Source organism: Melitaea cinxia, chromosome 9 (assembly GCF_905220565.1).
Source record: "Melitaea cinxia chromosome 9, ilMelCinx1.1, whole genome shotgun sequence".
Lineage (NCBI taxonomy): Eukaryota > Metazoa > Arthropoda > Insecta > Lepidoptera > Nymphalidae > Melitaea > Melitaea cinxia.
In genome coordinates, this window is record NC_059402.1 from 7,381,112 (window position 1) to 7,397,965 (window position 16,854).

Consider the following 16,854-nt stretch of genomic DNA (forward strand, 5'->3'; position numbering starts at 1 on the left):
TCAACACACTGTCTTTTCAGGATGATAGGGTCAAAGGTTTGTAGTGGAAAAACTTGAACCTTGGAATAGCAGCATTGAAAGTTTTCTAATAGATTTAACTTCATTGCGCATTGTCTCTACTAGTAATAAGGGGGTAAGTTTGTATAAAAAATCTGAATTACAATTATTTAGCAGAGGAATGCTGCTAGAACTCTACTTGGCACTGGAATAAACATTTCTTTGCATAACATTATTTCTATACTACTCGACCACAGTCTTGGAATCGGAGTGCGCTTGCATTTAAATGCTTATTTTTTAACCAACTTCCAAAAAAAGGAGAAGGTTCATAATTCTATTGTGTTGGAGTTTACTGCATTTTTATATAAGGACCCCGGTATGAAAAAAATATGAGGACAAAAATTTACTGAACGAATGATCTCGTTATGTTTCTCGTAACGACGTTATCTAATACCGCCATTTTAGATAGATAGATGGCAAATGTTTTTCTCAGACTAGTAAGCCTTTTTATGCCTAGTTAGACAGTCGATCTGAAGGAGTAAACTCGTGCGTCGGAGCTGACATACACACTTTTTTTGTATGTTACCTCAGAATTTTTGACTGGGTGGACCGATTTCGATGATTTTTGATTTAATCGGAAGGTGGTATGTGTCTTGTGGTTCCATTTAATTGCGATGTAACAAGTAATTTTTGAGTTATATCCAATAATGCGTATTTACTTGACTTTTTTTTCCTTGATATTTCAAAATCTGATAATATATTGAATATTTTTGTTAAGAATTAGCAGAGGTACAGAATTATGAAAAAAATAAATAGTAATCGAGCATCTTTATAAAAGGCAAAGTTATTTTATATTAAATGGGGTAGCGTTAAAAATGTTCTGGGTGAAATTGATATTCAGAAATATTCACAATATAAAATAAAACCTTTACATTAAACACTACTATAAAAGATTGACATTTGTAATATTTTCTAAACATTTTTTTCACTCAACATAAAAAATATATATATTTAACAACTTAATCTTATGGCCGATCAATTTTTCAAACATAGTCAGTCTGTTGGTTTTGAAAATCCAATTTTCATTTTTTTTTCTTGTATATTAACTATAGTCCTCTAGTCTTGTCTTAGCGCATTAGTGCTCGTGTCTGTCCTATATTTAAGTTCACTTGTATGTGCTTATTTATATATTTAAGTCCATGTTATTTAAGGTAAAGGACACGGCCTATTTTATCGTTCATTTTGTTCATTCACTTATTTCATTCACCTCTTAAAATATAATCACCACTTCCCTATTTGTCTGATAAAAAATATGTTGAAATGACATAATTGACATATAAAAAATTTAAAAATATTAAATACTAAACAAGTAAACACGTTTATTTTTGTATAGTTTTTAAATCTTCAATACGATATTTAATATAGTAATAATGGCAAGTGAACTAACAAGTGATTTAGTCAGTAGACCAGTGATAATAGTCGAAAATTAATTAGCGCAAAATTAAATATGTACGTAAGTATTAGTTTATAAATATAGTTACTGCACATGGTTAATAATTAATATTGTATTTACAACTCTGCCCTATTAATTTTACTTGCAGTAATCGATACTATAATTCAGAATTGTAGACCAATAGATTTTGGAAGTTGACTACATATTTTCAATTAAAAATATGCGGTACTTGCTACGTTTACTGTTTATTTTATTAACTAAAGCCAAATGCAATACAACACCGTTACTATATTTTTAGTAGTATTACAAAATGTTTCTGAAACAAAGTTTATGAGACAGATTACATTAAAAATTAACAATGAATCCATCTTGATCGTGATAATAAGTCTAATATATAATTTAGTTTCGTTACTATAATTTAGTATACTTTGTATATTTCAAAAGAATGATAACTTGATGAGTAAAGTTATATAATTAAAAAATGAAAATAATGTGTTTAAAAATAATAGAAAATATAATAATATATTTTAAAAAATAAATTAAAAATAAAATAAAATAATTTAATAATTTAATTATTATAATGTATTTATAAACTATAATAAAAATTGTTTTTGAAACAAGTTTTGTAGATTTTGTAGAAATTAAAAAACAAAAATTTGATTGTGATAATAAGATTAAGAAATATTGTTTATCGCATTTATCTACAAACCACGCACCATTTTGCAAGTACTGCATTTGCAATAAGCATACTGAAAGTAATGATTACTGTTTTATGTATGTAAGTAATGATTACCATTTTATTATATGTATGGGTTAGAACTCATACATATAATAAAATGGTAGGAAAGTCAAAACTGTACATTGAATATTTATTTAAAAGAATACTTGGGGTGTGATCTACAATCAATACCGAAGCCAAAAATATGGTTTTTAGAATTTTCATCAGTTCATATGAAAGCTGCGCTACGTACTTATATAAATACTATACGATATGGTTACCGGCGAGTACGTAAAAGGATAAGTAAACATGGAACCACTGTATTTATTCTTCATCTAGCAATTAATGGATAAAACAGAATTTACCAAACAAGTCACATTTTTTTTCTGCACTACAATGGATGAATAAATTAAACTGACAGATGACACAGGACATCACGCCATTCTTGGATTATTAAAAAAAAACTTTTAATTGAATATCACTTTCTACATGTATAATTTAGAAGGAAAGTAAGAAGAAAATTATGCATTAGTGACCGAAAAGAAACGATTTATTTCTACTCCTCGGCATTGCAATTAACAGCTGATTACTCCGCCATGACTTGATTGTCTCTGGCTTGTTAAGCTTGAATGTTGCTATACTAGACTAGCTTTAATATTAAACCAAAGAGCAACACGGAGGAGAGTAGCCATAGCGTTTTATACCGATACAAAACCGTCTGTCATTTTTTGCGGGCGGAAATCACACACACGCAAACTAATTCCCACACAAAAATAATCGTCTGCCACTACGAAACTCTCACATACTAAATTAAGAACAAACTTACATTTTTCACACACACATAGATACATTCTGTGTCATTCATTACACACAGACACAGTCATAATGACATGCCGCAACTATACTGACTAGTTGCTTAGAGCCGTGGTTGTAACAACTGTCGATACGCATCTTATTTATATTTATATTTACATATAATAAAATGGTAGGAAAGTCAAAACTGTATATTGAATATTTTGTAAAAAGAATACTTGGGGTGTGATCTACAATCGATACCGAAGCCAAAAATATAGTTTTTAGAATTTTTGTCTGTTTGTCTGAATGTATGTCCGGGATAAACTCAAAAAGTACTGCATGGATTTAATTCAAATTTGGCACGAATATTATTAAGAAGTCGGGTCAACATATAGGCTACATATTATCACGCTATCATCTACAGGGAACGAGTAATGAACCTTTATTTCTTCAACGCATTCTGTAACAACGCATAATCTAACGACGCATATTTGAATGTTGTTGTTATAAAAATAACAACATCCTAAAAACTTTGTTGCACCGAAGACGCTGCTGCCCGTCTTCGGCCTGGGTATTTCAAGCCAGCAGTTGGATGGTTATCCCGCCATCAGTCGGCTTTTTAAGTTTCAAGGCGGTCGTGGAACTGTGTTATCCCTTAGTCGCCTCTGACGACACCCACGGGAAGAGAGGGGGTGGCTATATTCTTTAATGTCGTAAACACACAGCATCTTCTAAATAATTATGTGAAAATTACGTTGAAAATTATCGACAATTTAGTGCGTATTTACCACAGCAACGCGAACTCAAATAATAGGAATTTTCCTGCGGTTTGAATTATATTTACCGCCGCCTGCTTCAGGAATCAGCTGATTTCAATTACGCATTTAATTTTAACGTAGCAAAGGATAAGAAATATGTTGCTATGTAGTTTTAAACACAAATTATAAATTAAGCCCTTCGTTATATAAAAAGTGATAAGAGTCTAAAGACTGGAACTTTGCCAGCGACTCTCATTTCTTTCACATAAAGCCTTGATTACCTTTGATTAAGTAAAACTATTTGAGATTTAGATTCGCTTCAGCCTGTAATATCCCACTGTTGGGCATAGGCCTCTTTCCTCTTTTAGATGTGAAGCGGTAATTTAAACAAATTGATTACTAGAATACACTTTATAAAAATATATAGTATTCCTGTCCGGAATCACTATTTCATTTGCCAATCCGCAACTCCAACTGCAAACAGCACAAGGCGGAATCAATAAAAAAGGCTATATTTTACTGAACTGTAAAAATCTTTAAATATCAACCAAGTAGGCAAAGGCGTAATGAAATGAAATGAAATAAAACATTTATTTCGCCATAATATGATAAACACACTTAACGAACGCCAAAAATAATATCATCTACAAAAAAAAAACTCAATATAATAAAAGAAGGTTAAGGTAGAAAAAATATCAAGCAATAAAATAAAATTTTTACATCTTAACATTATTACATTACAAACTTAGATAATGTACCTAGTGTTATAAGTAACCTTAACTTAGTGAACTCGTAACTTAACTATCCATGCATTTTAAACATGGAATGATAAATATACAGCAATCATTATTTTCTCAAAAAAATACGAGTTCCATCGCGTTGTTTTCCTTCACAAAACAAAACGTCAGCATTTGGGAAATTTCAATACTAGGATTCACTTATCTAACCAAAAAACTATATCGACTTTTTATTACATTTATCTATACTTATATTATAAAGAGGAAAAAAATGATTGTTTATTTGTTGCAGCTTTCTTTATTAGGCTCCTAAACTACTGAACCGATCTGATCTGATGACTATTTTTTGAGTAATCTTTGATAACGCGGAATTACTTGATAATTTTGGCTCTACTAACGTTGTTTTACATGTCGATGTACTTGAATTCAGTTTTTATTTCGTTTGCAAGCAAACACAATAATTATATAGTTAAAAATTAATATTTATCTTGCACTAAAAACTATTTGGTTAGTAAATAAGTAATTCTTGTTTCACATGTCGAGTGTATTACTCGATATTAAGGATTCGATGATTCGTTTGCGTAATAGTGTGCAGTATCAAGTGGAAGCTGTACGTCTGCATTTAACAGCGCCTAACGTACGCTCAGTGATGGTCAGTCTAAATCCAAATTCCAATCTTCCTGTTCAATGGGATTTGCCGATGATACGGATGTGCACGTCAGAGAGATCACGCCTATGTTCCTCTTCGTAATTCCCGTTAGCGTATAGGTTTTCAACGATAACTTACCCCAGTTACTGCAAATAACTAAATCCTTTTTTACGTTAGTAATCGTTAGTAATACGCGTTCTAGTTTAGTTATCAGCTTGTAAAAAATAAAGTAAAAGAAATAAGTTTTTTTTAATAAAAACAGTATATACTTTAAAAGCACGTAAAAAATGTAAATTTTAAATTTTTTTTTTTTTATAAATAGTTACTTTTATAATTGTTTTTATAGACAACTATGGTACGTAACTAGGTATGTAAACAAAGAGGTGATGTCGAATCTTTTCCTTTTTCTGCGTTCGAAAAGCCTAAAAAATCTCAGACACTATTAAATTATTATATTTTCCGATAATATGTAAAAGACAATACTTTATGTGTACATAAATATTGCCTCGGGACAGTTTGTTTGTATTAATCACTAAATCGATAGTTACATAAGAAACTTCTCAAACACAGACCTTTACATAACGATCCTAGACACAAGGCTCGTGCTGTGAACAATGATCCCGAGTCACGTGTAAACAATCGTAAATACTCAGCTAAAACAGAGACCATTACTTACACGCGCGTAGCAACTTTACGTAGTCGCAAGGTGAATGGGAGTTCGAATTTATGCTGATTTAATCATCCGCACATTTGTGAATCTAGTCCCTAAGGGAAATGTTTCCATACACGTAAACGAATATTTAACCCGTAAAAATAAAACTCTTACCTAAATCTACCTAACCTCTTTATTTGTATTGTCTTAACATTAAAATTTCGTATTTTGTTTTCTTTTTTAGGCATTTGTAAAGTTTGAATAAAAAAATGTAAAACTGAAATTGTATAAAGTTAGTTTTTTAAAATCAAAGTACGTTAATAAAAGTATTAAATATACTTTCAGTTATAAGTGTACTGAAAGTACGTTTCAGAAATATAAAACATCTTAACAGTCTGACGTTTAACATAATGATAATTACAAAAAGTTTTTACGCCTCGAACAATCGTGCAACAAATTTATTTGGAAATGGCACAACTCATTACAAAGTAGGAGGTAGTAATTGGAACTACAGTTACATTTTATGGCGAACCTTACCTTGTTATCACGTATGTAAACTGCCATCAATTAACTATCTTTATTAGGGGCAGTTTGTGGAGTTATTACTAAACCTTAATAAACTCAGTATAAAACTGTTGTAATAAATAATATAGCAACAGAAAAATCGGCCAAGTGCTAACGAGATGATTTCACGAAGGATTTCGTATTTACTGTATATTGTGTTATTATGTTTTACACTCAATATTTGTTAAAAATGAAATTAACATAAATACATATAATAAACAATAAATACTTAAGCCGCTAATTTTAATACTTATAATTTAAACGATGTTGAATTGATGTTATTATTTACATTTGAATTATAGTGAACATTACTCACCCTAAAGAACCAGTGACCCATAAAATTTTGAGAAAATCAGTCAGACAGTGAAAGATCAATAAACATCGATTTCGCTTTTCAAACATCTGACGTGTAAAATCGTCTGATACGTCATCGGGAAACGAGTTAGTCCAAGCGAAATGAATGAAATCAAAGGAGAGATATCTCCTTGATTCTCTTTAGTTTAAGTTCCTTCCTTCCGACTCGACTCGCAAGAGTGATGTAACGCAAGGCCTCATGAATTATTAACGAAGAATCCTTCGTCAGACATTTAGATTATTTAGAAACCCTTGCCCGTGCATAATTAGCCGTACGGTGTCCCTTGACAATCGCGTAAACAAAGTGCCAAAAAGATCCTAATTATATAAAAGCTTGGGTTTAAAAACATATCGATGTTTTGCTTTCAATAAATTCTAAATAAATAAGTGGGTATAATTACTACTTACTAGCCATCAGCAATGTTTCACCTGCTTTGATGCTTTTACGCAGTTAAAGATTTTTAAACTCGTTCTTATAGTGTCTAAATTGAGAAAACAATCGTCGTCTTCATTGCCATTAGCCTATGGTTGTTTACTCTTGGATTGGATAGATATAAATTTGCAGCACTCCTAGTCATAATAGAGTAAAAAATGCTAAATTACAAATCAATCTGATGTATAATTCTCGTGTATATGTAGGCGTATTATAATATATGACTTACTCTCATAATGTGGATTATCACTTAAATAGATTTGAATTTCGTTACTTAAAATTCGATAAATACTAAAAGGATATTCATTATTTTCGTGCTAGTACATAATATACCATACTCCATACAAGTATCCTAGTTAAAATATTTACTTCGCTTCGCTTCAGTCTGTAATATCTCACTGCTGGGCACAAACCTCTTTCCCCACGTAGGAGAAGGATCAGAGCTTAATCCACCACGCTGTTTTAATCTGGGTTGGCGGATTTAGTTCATAATATGAGTACGGATCGCTATCAAGTTTACGTGATAACAACCGGGACCGGTTAAATTGATTAAAACAAAACTTTCATATAACTTCTAAAATAGCATGATACATTTTAGAAAACAAAACTTTTTCAACTTAATGTACGTAAAATTTCAGTGGTACGTGTACTTTTATCGTAGTTCTGAAAAATAATATAATAAATTTAGCTTTTTACTTCTTGAGTATCGGTTTTCTAAACTATAGTTTAACTAAACTAGTGATAAAATTGGAAAACCTAAATGTACTCCGGGTCTTATTTTTATCTAGAATACTTGAAGTAAGCACGTAAAATGATTCCCAGAGGTTGACCTGAATAACAGAGACGAACTCGCCTATCCGACACAATAGTTGAACGGAAGAATCATACCAAGATATGGATTTGAGATTTTCTTTACATGTAACCTACTTCTAGTTGAAATTAAATTTTATTTTTATCAGTTTTATTTTTCATTTCATTTAGCAACTTTTAAAATACGTTAATCACATGATTTTGTTTAGGTGAAAGTAATAATAATAATAATAATAATAAATACTCTTTATTGTACACCACAAAGAAAAATTACAACAAAAGTGATACATGAAGAAAGTAATGTAGTAATATCTTTACTGAAAGGAATTTCTAGATAAATAGTAAGTTTTAAAAAGTTGTCTTGCCAAAAATTTAAATAATTAATAGTACACATATACCTATGTATATTATTACTTAATAAAAATTGAATAGTTATAAATTAGGATTTATTAATATCCATTAATAATGATCATATAACAGCACCTAGTTAGCAAATCCCATCTCTTAGGAAGTTAACAAATATACAGAATTTTATAAACCATTACTCTCAGATTAATAAACAAAAGGTTTTTTTGTTTATTAATCTGAGCCATTCCTGTATAAAAAAGTTTTTAATCATAAAATCGTAGTAGCGTAGAATAAAGTTTGATGAAAGGCGAACCGAAAACGATATTGGGTAAAAATTAAACTGACCAATAGTAAAAGTGATATCCATTCGTAGCCGTTCAATGTTCTGGTCTGGATGAATGTTTACTTACGAACCCGATACATTCCGAGGTATTTATTTGGTAAAAAAAACATGGATGGTTTTTAAAGAAAACATGTACACTTTTTGTACCTGAAGAAAAATAGTTCCAGTAAAATTTATTGTAAAAAAAAATGTTTATCTTTCCTAACAATTTAAAGGTGTTTTATACTGCTTGGGTGTGTCACTCATAGCTACCTGAGGAAATGATGAGGACTCTGGTGGTACCTATTGTGAAAAACCGTACAGGGATGTTTTTGATAGACGTAACTATAGACCCATATCATTGGCCACCATCATTGCGAAAATACTAGACAGTATGCTCAGTAATCGATTGGATACGCACCAAAATCTGCATGACGCACTTATTTATTATGCGTAAGTATGTGGCATCTCTGTGGAGGCGGATACGCGCGAGCACCAACAGCATTCTGCGTACAGTTGCGGACCGATTTGACGGACCCACAATAAAGCATTGGATCACCATGCATGTTATGCCGTCGGACGGAGCCGCTAAATAAATTAATAACATTAGCATGATAGGTACATACGATATGTATGAAAGCAACGAAGAGTAAAAGGAGGAATGAATGATATTGATTCATTTGATTATTTTTTTAATGTCTATTTTGTATTTTAATTTTTTTTTTTTTTTGTATTTAGCTCCCTAATTACAAATTATTAATAATAATAATAAAATAAAAAATAAATAAATAATTAAATTATTATTCACATTAATATAAAATTTAAAAAAATGTACATTTGAGGTGTTTTTAAATTATTATTATTAATAATAAACATTATTAATTTAAAATTTGTTAAAATGTAATTATTTAAGGTTTATAATTGTACTAACATTAGATTATTATAAGCAACATTGTTACTAACTTACGTTTGTCTGGTAATCGGTGTCTTGGAATCATAATACCTAGCTCAAAATCTAATAGAAGACCATAGCCAAATAATATTTACTAGTCTGAACTAGCCTTGTGCTCCTGTGATCAGTAAAGTAGGTAGGTAGGGTTGGCAATGCGCATATGGTAGGTACTCTTGATTTTGCAAATGCCCACAGGTTAATAACCGCTCACCATCAGGTGGACTGTGCACTTATTTGTCGAAATTCTGGCATAAAAAATAAAACAAGTCTGAAAAACATCGGCAAATACTAATAATAAAATAAAGCTATAGAAGTACAAAAAAATATGGTTAAAATTATCTTTTCTACATAACTAAAAATCAATTGACGCATATATGAAGGATGAATACTTCGAGTACGTTTCACCGATTTGGCTGACATTTAAATTTTATATTTGTAACTCCCAGGATGTGGGTTGTGTGAAAGATAATTAAAAAAAACTCCATTGTGGCGGTTAGAAATTTTAATGGTGTTTTGGATGATCATCAAATCAACATATTTTATCCCTGCTACACATAATATTACCAACCACAATCGAGAGTTTTAATAGGTACGGGAAATTGTTGGGTGTCTCATCAAAATGAAGCTACTCACGGGAAATTAGCTTGATAGTAGTCAAGTGCAAAAATGGACCCGGGATACTGGAATATATGAACCTCATTACGAAACCATAATTTTTAAGTTTAATGTCACGTATTTTCATAAATTCAACAAAGTATTGCTAAATTTTTGACTTTTGACAGGCAATAAGATTACTAAACTATCAAAGAAATACTTACACTGAGTTTATACAAACAAATGTATCAACTTAATATATATTTCAATTTGACTGACAAAAATTACAAAGTATGTAAATAGAAAACCAGTTAGGTTTTACTTTTTTAGTTCAAAAGAGTGGCGCCATCTACAAAATTCTCCAAGTATTATTTGATGGTCAGACAGATGGGTTCACTTGTAAAGTAGAGAATAACTGAGTAGCCTTATATAAAACTGAAAGAGGGCGCTACTATAGAATTTATAAAATAAGAATGATAATTTGTAACAAATTTTAGTTATCATATTGCTCGTCATAAGCTCCCTCTCCAAAACTAGTAAATAATTTGCATTAAATTACTCAGTATCGACGCCTGAAGGGTTTTTATAGATATTAACTCATTTTTCTGATGTTATTTTTTAAGTTCTGTTATAGTTATAATTTGTTATTTATCTATTTAAATCCTTAAAACGGACGAACAGGTTCGCTTTATAAATATATTTTATTTATTTAATATTAAAAACTTATAATAAAGATAAGGCATATTTATAGTAAGAAAGCTTATAATTTATATATAAAAACTAGCTGTATCCGCGACTTCGTCCGCGTGGAATTTAATAAAAAAGTTATTATTCAGTTCGCAAATTAAAAATTATAAAAAAATATCTAAAAAAAAGTAGCCTAAGTTACTCCTTATCAGCTATCTGCCAGTGAAAGTCCCGTCAAAATCGATCTAGCCGTTTCAGTGATTAGCCGGAACAAACAGACAGACAGACAGCCAGACAAAAATTGTAAAAAATGTTATTTTGGTATATGTATCGTTTAGTAAAAGGCGGTTATTTTAATATTACAAACAGACACTCCAATTTTATTTATTTGTATATAAATTCAATATTCTACATGTACAAAGTGGTATTTTTTTAGTAAACTATAAGCAATTATTATTAACACTAGTACTCGGATATGTGATTGTTATTAATTTAATCGATGTTCAATCGAATATTTATTAATTTATTAAACTAAGAAATAGTGATTGAAGTATAGTAATAAGTTTGAAAAACTTTGTGTTTGTTACATCCGTTTGGCGTTCCCTTTTAATTGAGTGACTTTACTTCTAAAACTATTAGGTTTTAAAGTGTGTACTAACTATTGCAATTTTTAATTAATAACTTTGTTATAAATTTAAGTACTACAATTTTTAATCATTTCTAGGATAGTTAAACAAGATGAGCTCTATACCAGATTTTAAATAAGACTCTTGGGAGTCTTGGGTCCCAAAAAACTAAATATCGCATTGAATGTCGATCTGTAAAACATATACATATAAATAGACGGACAAAAATTTTAAAATAAGTGTCTTTATTTGGTTTTGTATTCCCCAGTTTTTTTCCCAGTAGGTACGCTCATGATATCTATCTATCTACTGATAGGCGAGGCAGTAACTGATGAACTTCATACATTTTAAAATTTCTAAGCTTCGTCTGTTCTTCCCTTGATGCTGTTCAACTTTTTTTACCAATTACTTAATAAATAAAAATTTAAATTTATCGAATCATTTTCAAACTGCTATGTATTCACTGCCCTATGTACAGCAATTAATTCCTGTATAAGTGTAATTGTAGAATTACGCAGTATGTCTTATTTAAATTAAGAAATAAGAAATCCAAATCTAGAATACAATTTTTTATCTCATTTTTATAAAAACGTTAAAATGTAAAATATACTTTATAGTTACCTACATGGTCAAAGTTTTTATAATTAATTTACTATATACAATGTGCATGTATTCCTAGGATTATAAAAAACTACTACGAAAGATTGCTGGAGTTTATGTATTTTTAAAACACGGACAGTGTACATTTCCTTTTTAGATTCGAGTTCTTAGAACAACGCGTGTTTATTTATATATTTTATTATCATATTGAACAGGTAACTTGATCAGATAGATGGTCTTTCAATAAATTCGAATGCATAATAATTTAATACTTAAATAGGTTTCGTCACATCAGTCAATCATAAAATTCCAACGGGTAATTATTATAATGTAGGTACATATCTCATAAAGGAGAGCTAGTTAACCAGAATTACAGACATACTCATAAAGCAAAATGGCGCTTGTTCTGCTATCATGTTTTACGACAGCCATACGGACAAAGCGGAGATAAAATGATTGTAGGGGCCAACCCTTCTCAAAGCACATGAGGTACAAATCAAAAGCTCGGTGCGATATGTGAGAGTGAAGGTAATTGAGCTGTCATCCAAGATTAATGGTACAACCTCTTAGCCGAGTGTCGTTGGTAAGCAAGCCGACTCATCTGACGGGACACGTCAAATTATCTCTGCCTGTTGCTTACGCACCACAGCATTGGTATTTCTTGTTAATATACCACCCGGTTATTTATTTTATGTATTAAAAGTAGCCGTGCTAAGGTTTTGCATTTGTTAGTAGGAACACGCTTTCACAACGAGAAAAGACATAATTGTTGCTTTTAATTAATTCTGCGCACTATTTTTAACCAAATCCGATAATTTGAAATTGTAAGATGAATATTTTCTATTATTTAAAGAATCTACATTATCTATATATTAATACGTGAAACAAAAACTTTGTAGCCCTTTTTGCGAAAATTGAGCGGACGGAGGAGTGTGAAAATTCGTACACTTAAAGTTTATATAAAAACGGAGTACAGAATGTTAATATTTTTTTAAATTGTGCATAAAATTATATTAAATCAAGAAAAAAAACATTACACACACTACCACGTATTTGACACACATTCGCATATATACTTTTTTGTTTATTGTTAAAGTCTGTGGTTAATTTATGGTCGAATTTCGACTACTGGGCGACCACTAGAAAAAGTATTATTATGAACTAGCAATATTTCAAATCCTGTGATATCACTACGATATATCCACAGGGCTTAGATAGCGCTATACTTCATGATACGGAAAAGGCTTAAAAACATGTATAAATCTTCCAGGACGCACTGAGTCATTTGAAATTTTGAATCCTATAGCATTGTTCTTGCAATATTATCAGTATCTAAATTTAGTCCAAAAAAGTCCTGTTTTCTCTCATAATGACAACGCTAATATAATTACAAAATCGTACTTTAATTTGTAAAAAATTAAATTTATACAAAATTGAAAACCAAAACTGCTGAGTCAGTAGAGTACTGCACATAAATTACGGTACAACAAAACTTCATTCCATAAATTCCACAAACTCTTCCTCAAAAATAGTTCCTCGGATAATGAATAGACATATAAAGGGCTCCGGGATGTTCAAAAAGTTTGTCAGCAATACAATAAGTATTTACCCCTTACCCCATAATAAAGTCCTATGATAATTATAGTCATTCCTTTCATTGCCATTGAAATTACTGTAATATAAAACAAATAAATACTTGTTTTGACTTATTTACGTTTTAACTTATTGCTAAGTGGTAACTCGAGCAAAAATTTAACTTAAGAATTAAAGTATAAATAATCTACTAATAAAACGGCAAAAGAAGCTAAACAACTAAGTTTAACAATTAATCGATTAACTGGATTGCCAACAATACAGCAATAGTTCTCAATTAATAGATATTAATTCAGTTGAAGTTTATACCAATTTATCGAAAAAGAATGCAGCTCTGATTGTTAATCAAATATAATTCCTAGACTATAGTACTCACCTCATTCAAAATTTCAACTTTCATATTGATGCCACACGCGTCGTTCAATCTTCAAATAAATCAAAAAGTATAATTTTAATATTGCAGTGATGTCTTGTGGTGCAGAAGCTAAATAATAATTAAGTAATTATAACAAACAATTTTTCAAATGAAACAAATTGATCCATTATACTATAACCAAGTAATGCGAGTAATAATTCCTTTTCTTGAAAATAATAATTCCTCCTCCCGAGCCTACCTACAACTATTTTTATAAATACAGTTATTATTGCAATACGGTGTGTATAACGTACGAGGCGTCTCATTTAATATAATTAGATGCGACAGGCGTACGTTTTACTCAGAAATTGCAATTTACACTAAATATAGTATAGCTTGAGTAACATTATAAGCAATTATTAACTATGGGAACTGGTACGTGTTGTACAAAATTAACTAAACCATAAATTTTATTAAAAAGTTATAAAAACAATTAGAATAGATTATACAAAACAGACCTGAATTTTAATCATAGTATCACAAATTACAATAAATAATCATTGACATAATGACATGACATAATTATAACAATATACATACACATTACCTAATTATTAATTCCTTGAAACCTTGATAAAAGTGAAACACGATTTCATCAATTTGCAAATTTTACTGAGAAGTGGTCTTAGCAGAGCTTTGTGACATTAACATTAACAGACAAAAACTCTTACATAAAAATAAATGTTTATTAAAAAATTAAAGTAATATTATCAAGTCCATTAGCTACGGAATATTCATCATATATGTACGTATGTCATACTAGCACGTCAACAATGAGGATTTATGATGTGCAATTATGGCAGAGCAACGAGCAAAAAATAAAAGAAAACTGCTAAAAAATAACTTGATTGAGCTCGAAACGGCACGGCCGCTCCCGAGCAATCACTGCGCGTTAAGATGTGTAGTCACTCAGTACTTGTAAACTTAAGGATTCAGCTACACTAGTGAATTTAACGTTTAAAATGTTTTTGTTATATAAATTTTTCATTATCTGAGTATGGACTAATTTCCTAATAAAATTAACATTTGATACTTTTTTTAAAGTAAAGCACCTGAAGGATCGTTGTGATTTGAAAGTCGATGAAATGAAAATGCGTCACGTTCAAGAAATAAACACATAAATTTAAGCGACGCACTTTGCATGGCGCTTAAGACCTTTTTAACGAGACCGTGATCATCGTCGATAGGAAAAATCGCAACGGCCTGCCTTCCTACGACTTTTCAGAAGATTCACTTCTGTCGTGTGTTCACTTTTTTATAGACTAATTGTTGGAGTCCCTGCGCCCTCGCTTCGAGAAACGCAGTGCTGGCAGACCACCCACAATTATTTCAACTCAAGTATTCTCTCACGGTTACTAAAGAAATTAAAATATATATATGACGAATGATTTACTATGATTTATTTTAGTCCAAAGGTTCTAACATAAGTCACTCAACGTGCAATGGAACGGGGTATGCTTGGTGTCTCTCTAAAAGATAGGGTCAGAAATGAACCGTCCGCGAGAGAACAAAAGTAACCGACATAGCCAATAGAACAAGCAAGTTGAAGAGGCAGTGGGCTGGTCACCTCTATCGGCTGTTAGAGCAGACATGTCCTGGAGTGGAGATTGCGTGTTGGTAAATGTAGTGTGGGGCCCGCTAGATCGATGATCTTAGTAATATCGCCGGTGTGAGATGTATGAGAACTGCGGAAAACCGGAAAGTTTGGCGCGAATCTAGGTAGGCCTACATCCAGCAGTGGACTGCGATAGGCTGAAGCAAGCTATATGAATATGTATTTAAAAATTGCTTAAAATTAATTCGTGAAATTATAGTGAGTTGGATAAACAGAATATATACTTGTACAATTTAAGACACTTTGTCTTGGGGATCACATTAGTATACGATCCTCTTAACAAAATAATATTATCTTGTAATTGGGGTTCGCTTCACAAGTTTGAACATCAAAGTAATTGGAAATATAATTGGGAAAGCCGTGGTGTAGCAGTTCAGGACAAACGTCTTTATATCATTATTGGCAGCAGAAACTTCGTCTTGACTTTGAAACTAAACGAAATAAAATAGAGAGTAAGTAAAAGTTTTCAAAATAAAACTAACATAGTCTGATTGTTTTATAATCTCGTAAGCTTGAAATACAGTAACATACAAATCTATTACTCTTACAAACAAAATTAAAGGACAAATAATTTAAAAAAATTAAAAAAGAAACCATAGATAAAATAAATGTTTACTTGATGTAACACATTTTTCTTTCAACTCCTAATAGATAAAAATAAAATCTAATCTAATTAATTTATTTAAAGTTAATAAAATAACATATTAACAATAATAAATACAAGTTCATGTTACAGTTGAAGCACTTTCTATAGTTTTTAACAATCCTTTGATACAACTAGAATTATCTGGTAAAAAAAAATTAATGTTGTACTTTAATAATAAACTTATTCTAATAAAGAACAGACAAAACTAAATAGTTAGCAATTATGGGAGAAAACAACAAAAATCAATAAAATGTTGATTAAGACCAAAACTGTATTGCTTAGGTACTATTCAAAAACATGTCATTATAATTATATTTGTGTGGATAGATTAATAAGTGTTAGTTATGTAGGCCACAACTGAAAGTCTTTCGATAGGAATACAAGATTCAACCGTATTCTCTTAGCAACTTTGGTAGCTAAGTAATGTCGAATAACGTAATAAACGTTCTTTAACTATAATGACTAGCCCGTTGGCGCAGTTTGTAGTGGCCCTGCTTTCTGTTCCACGGGTTGCGGGTTCGATTCCCGCCTGAAAC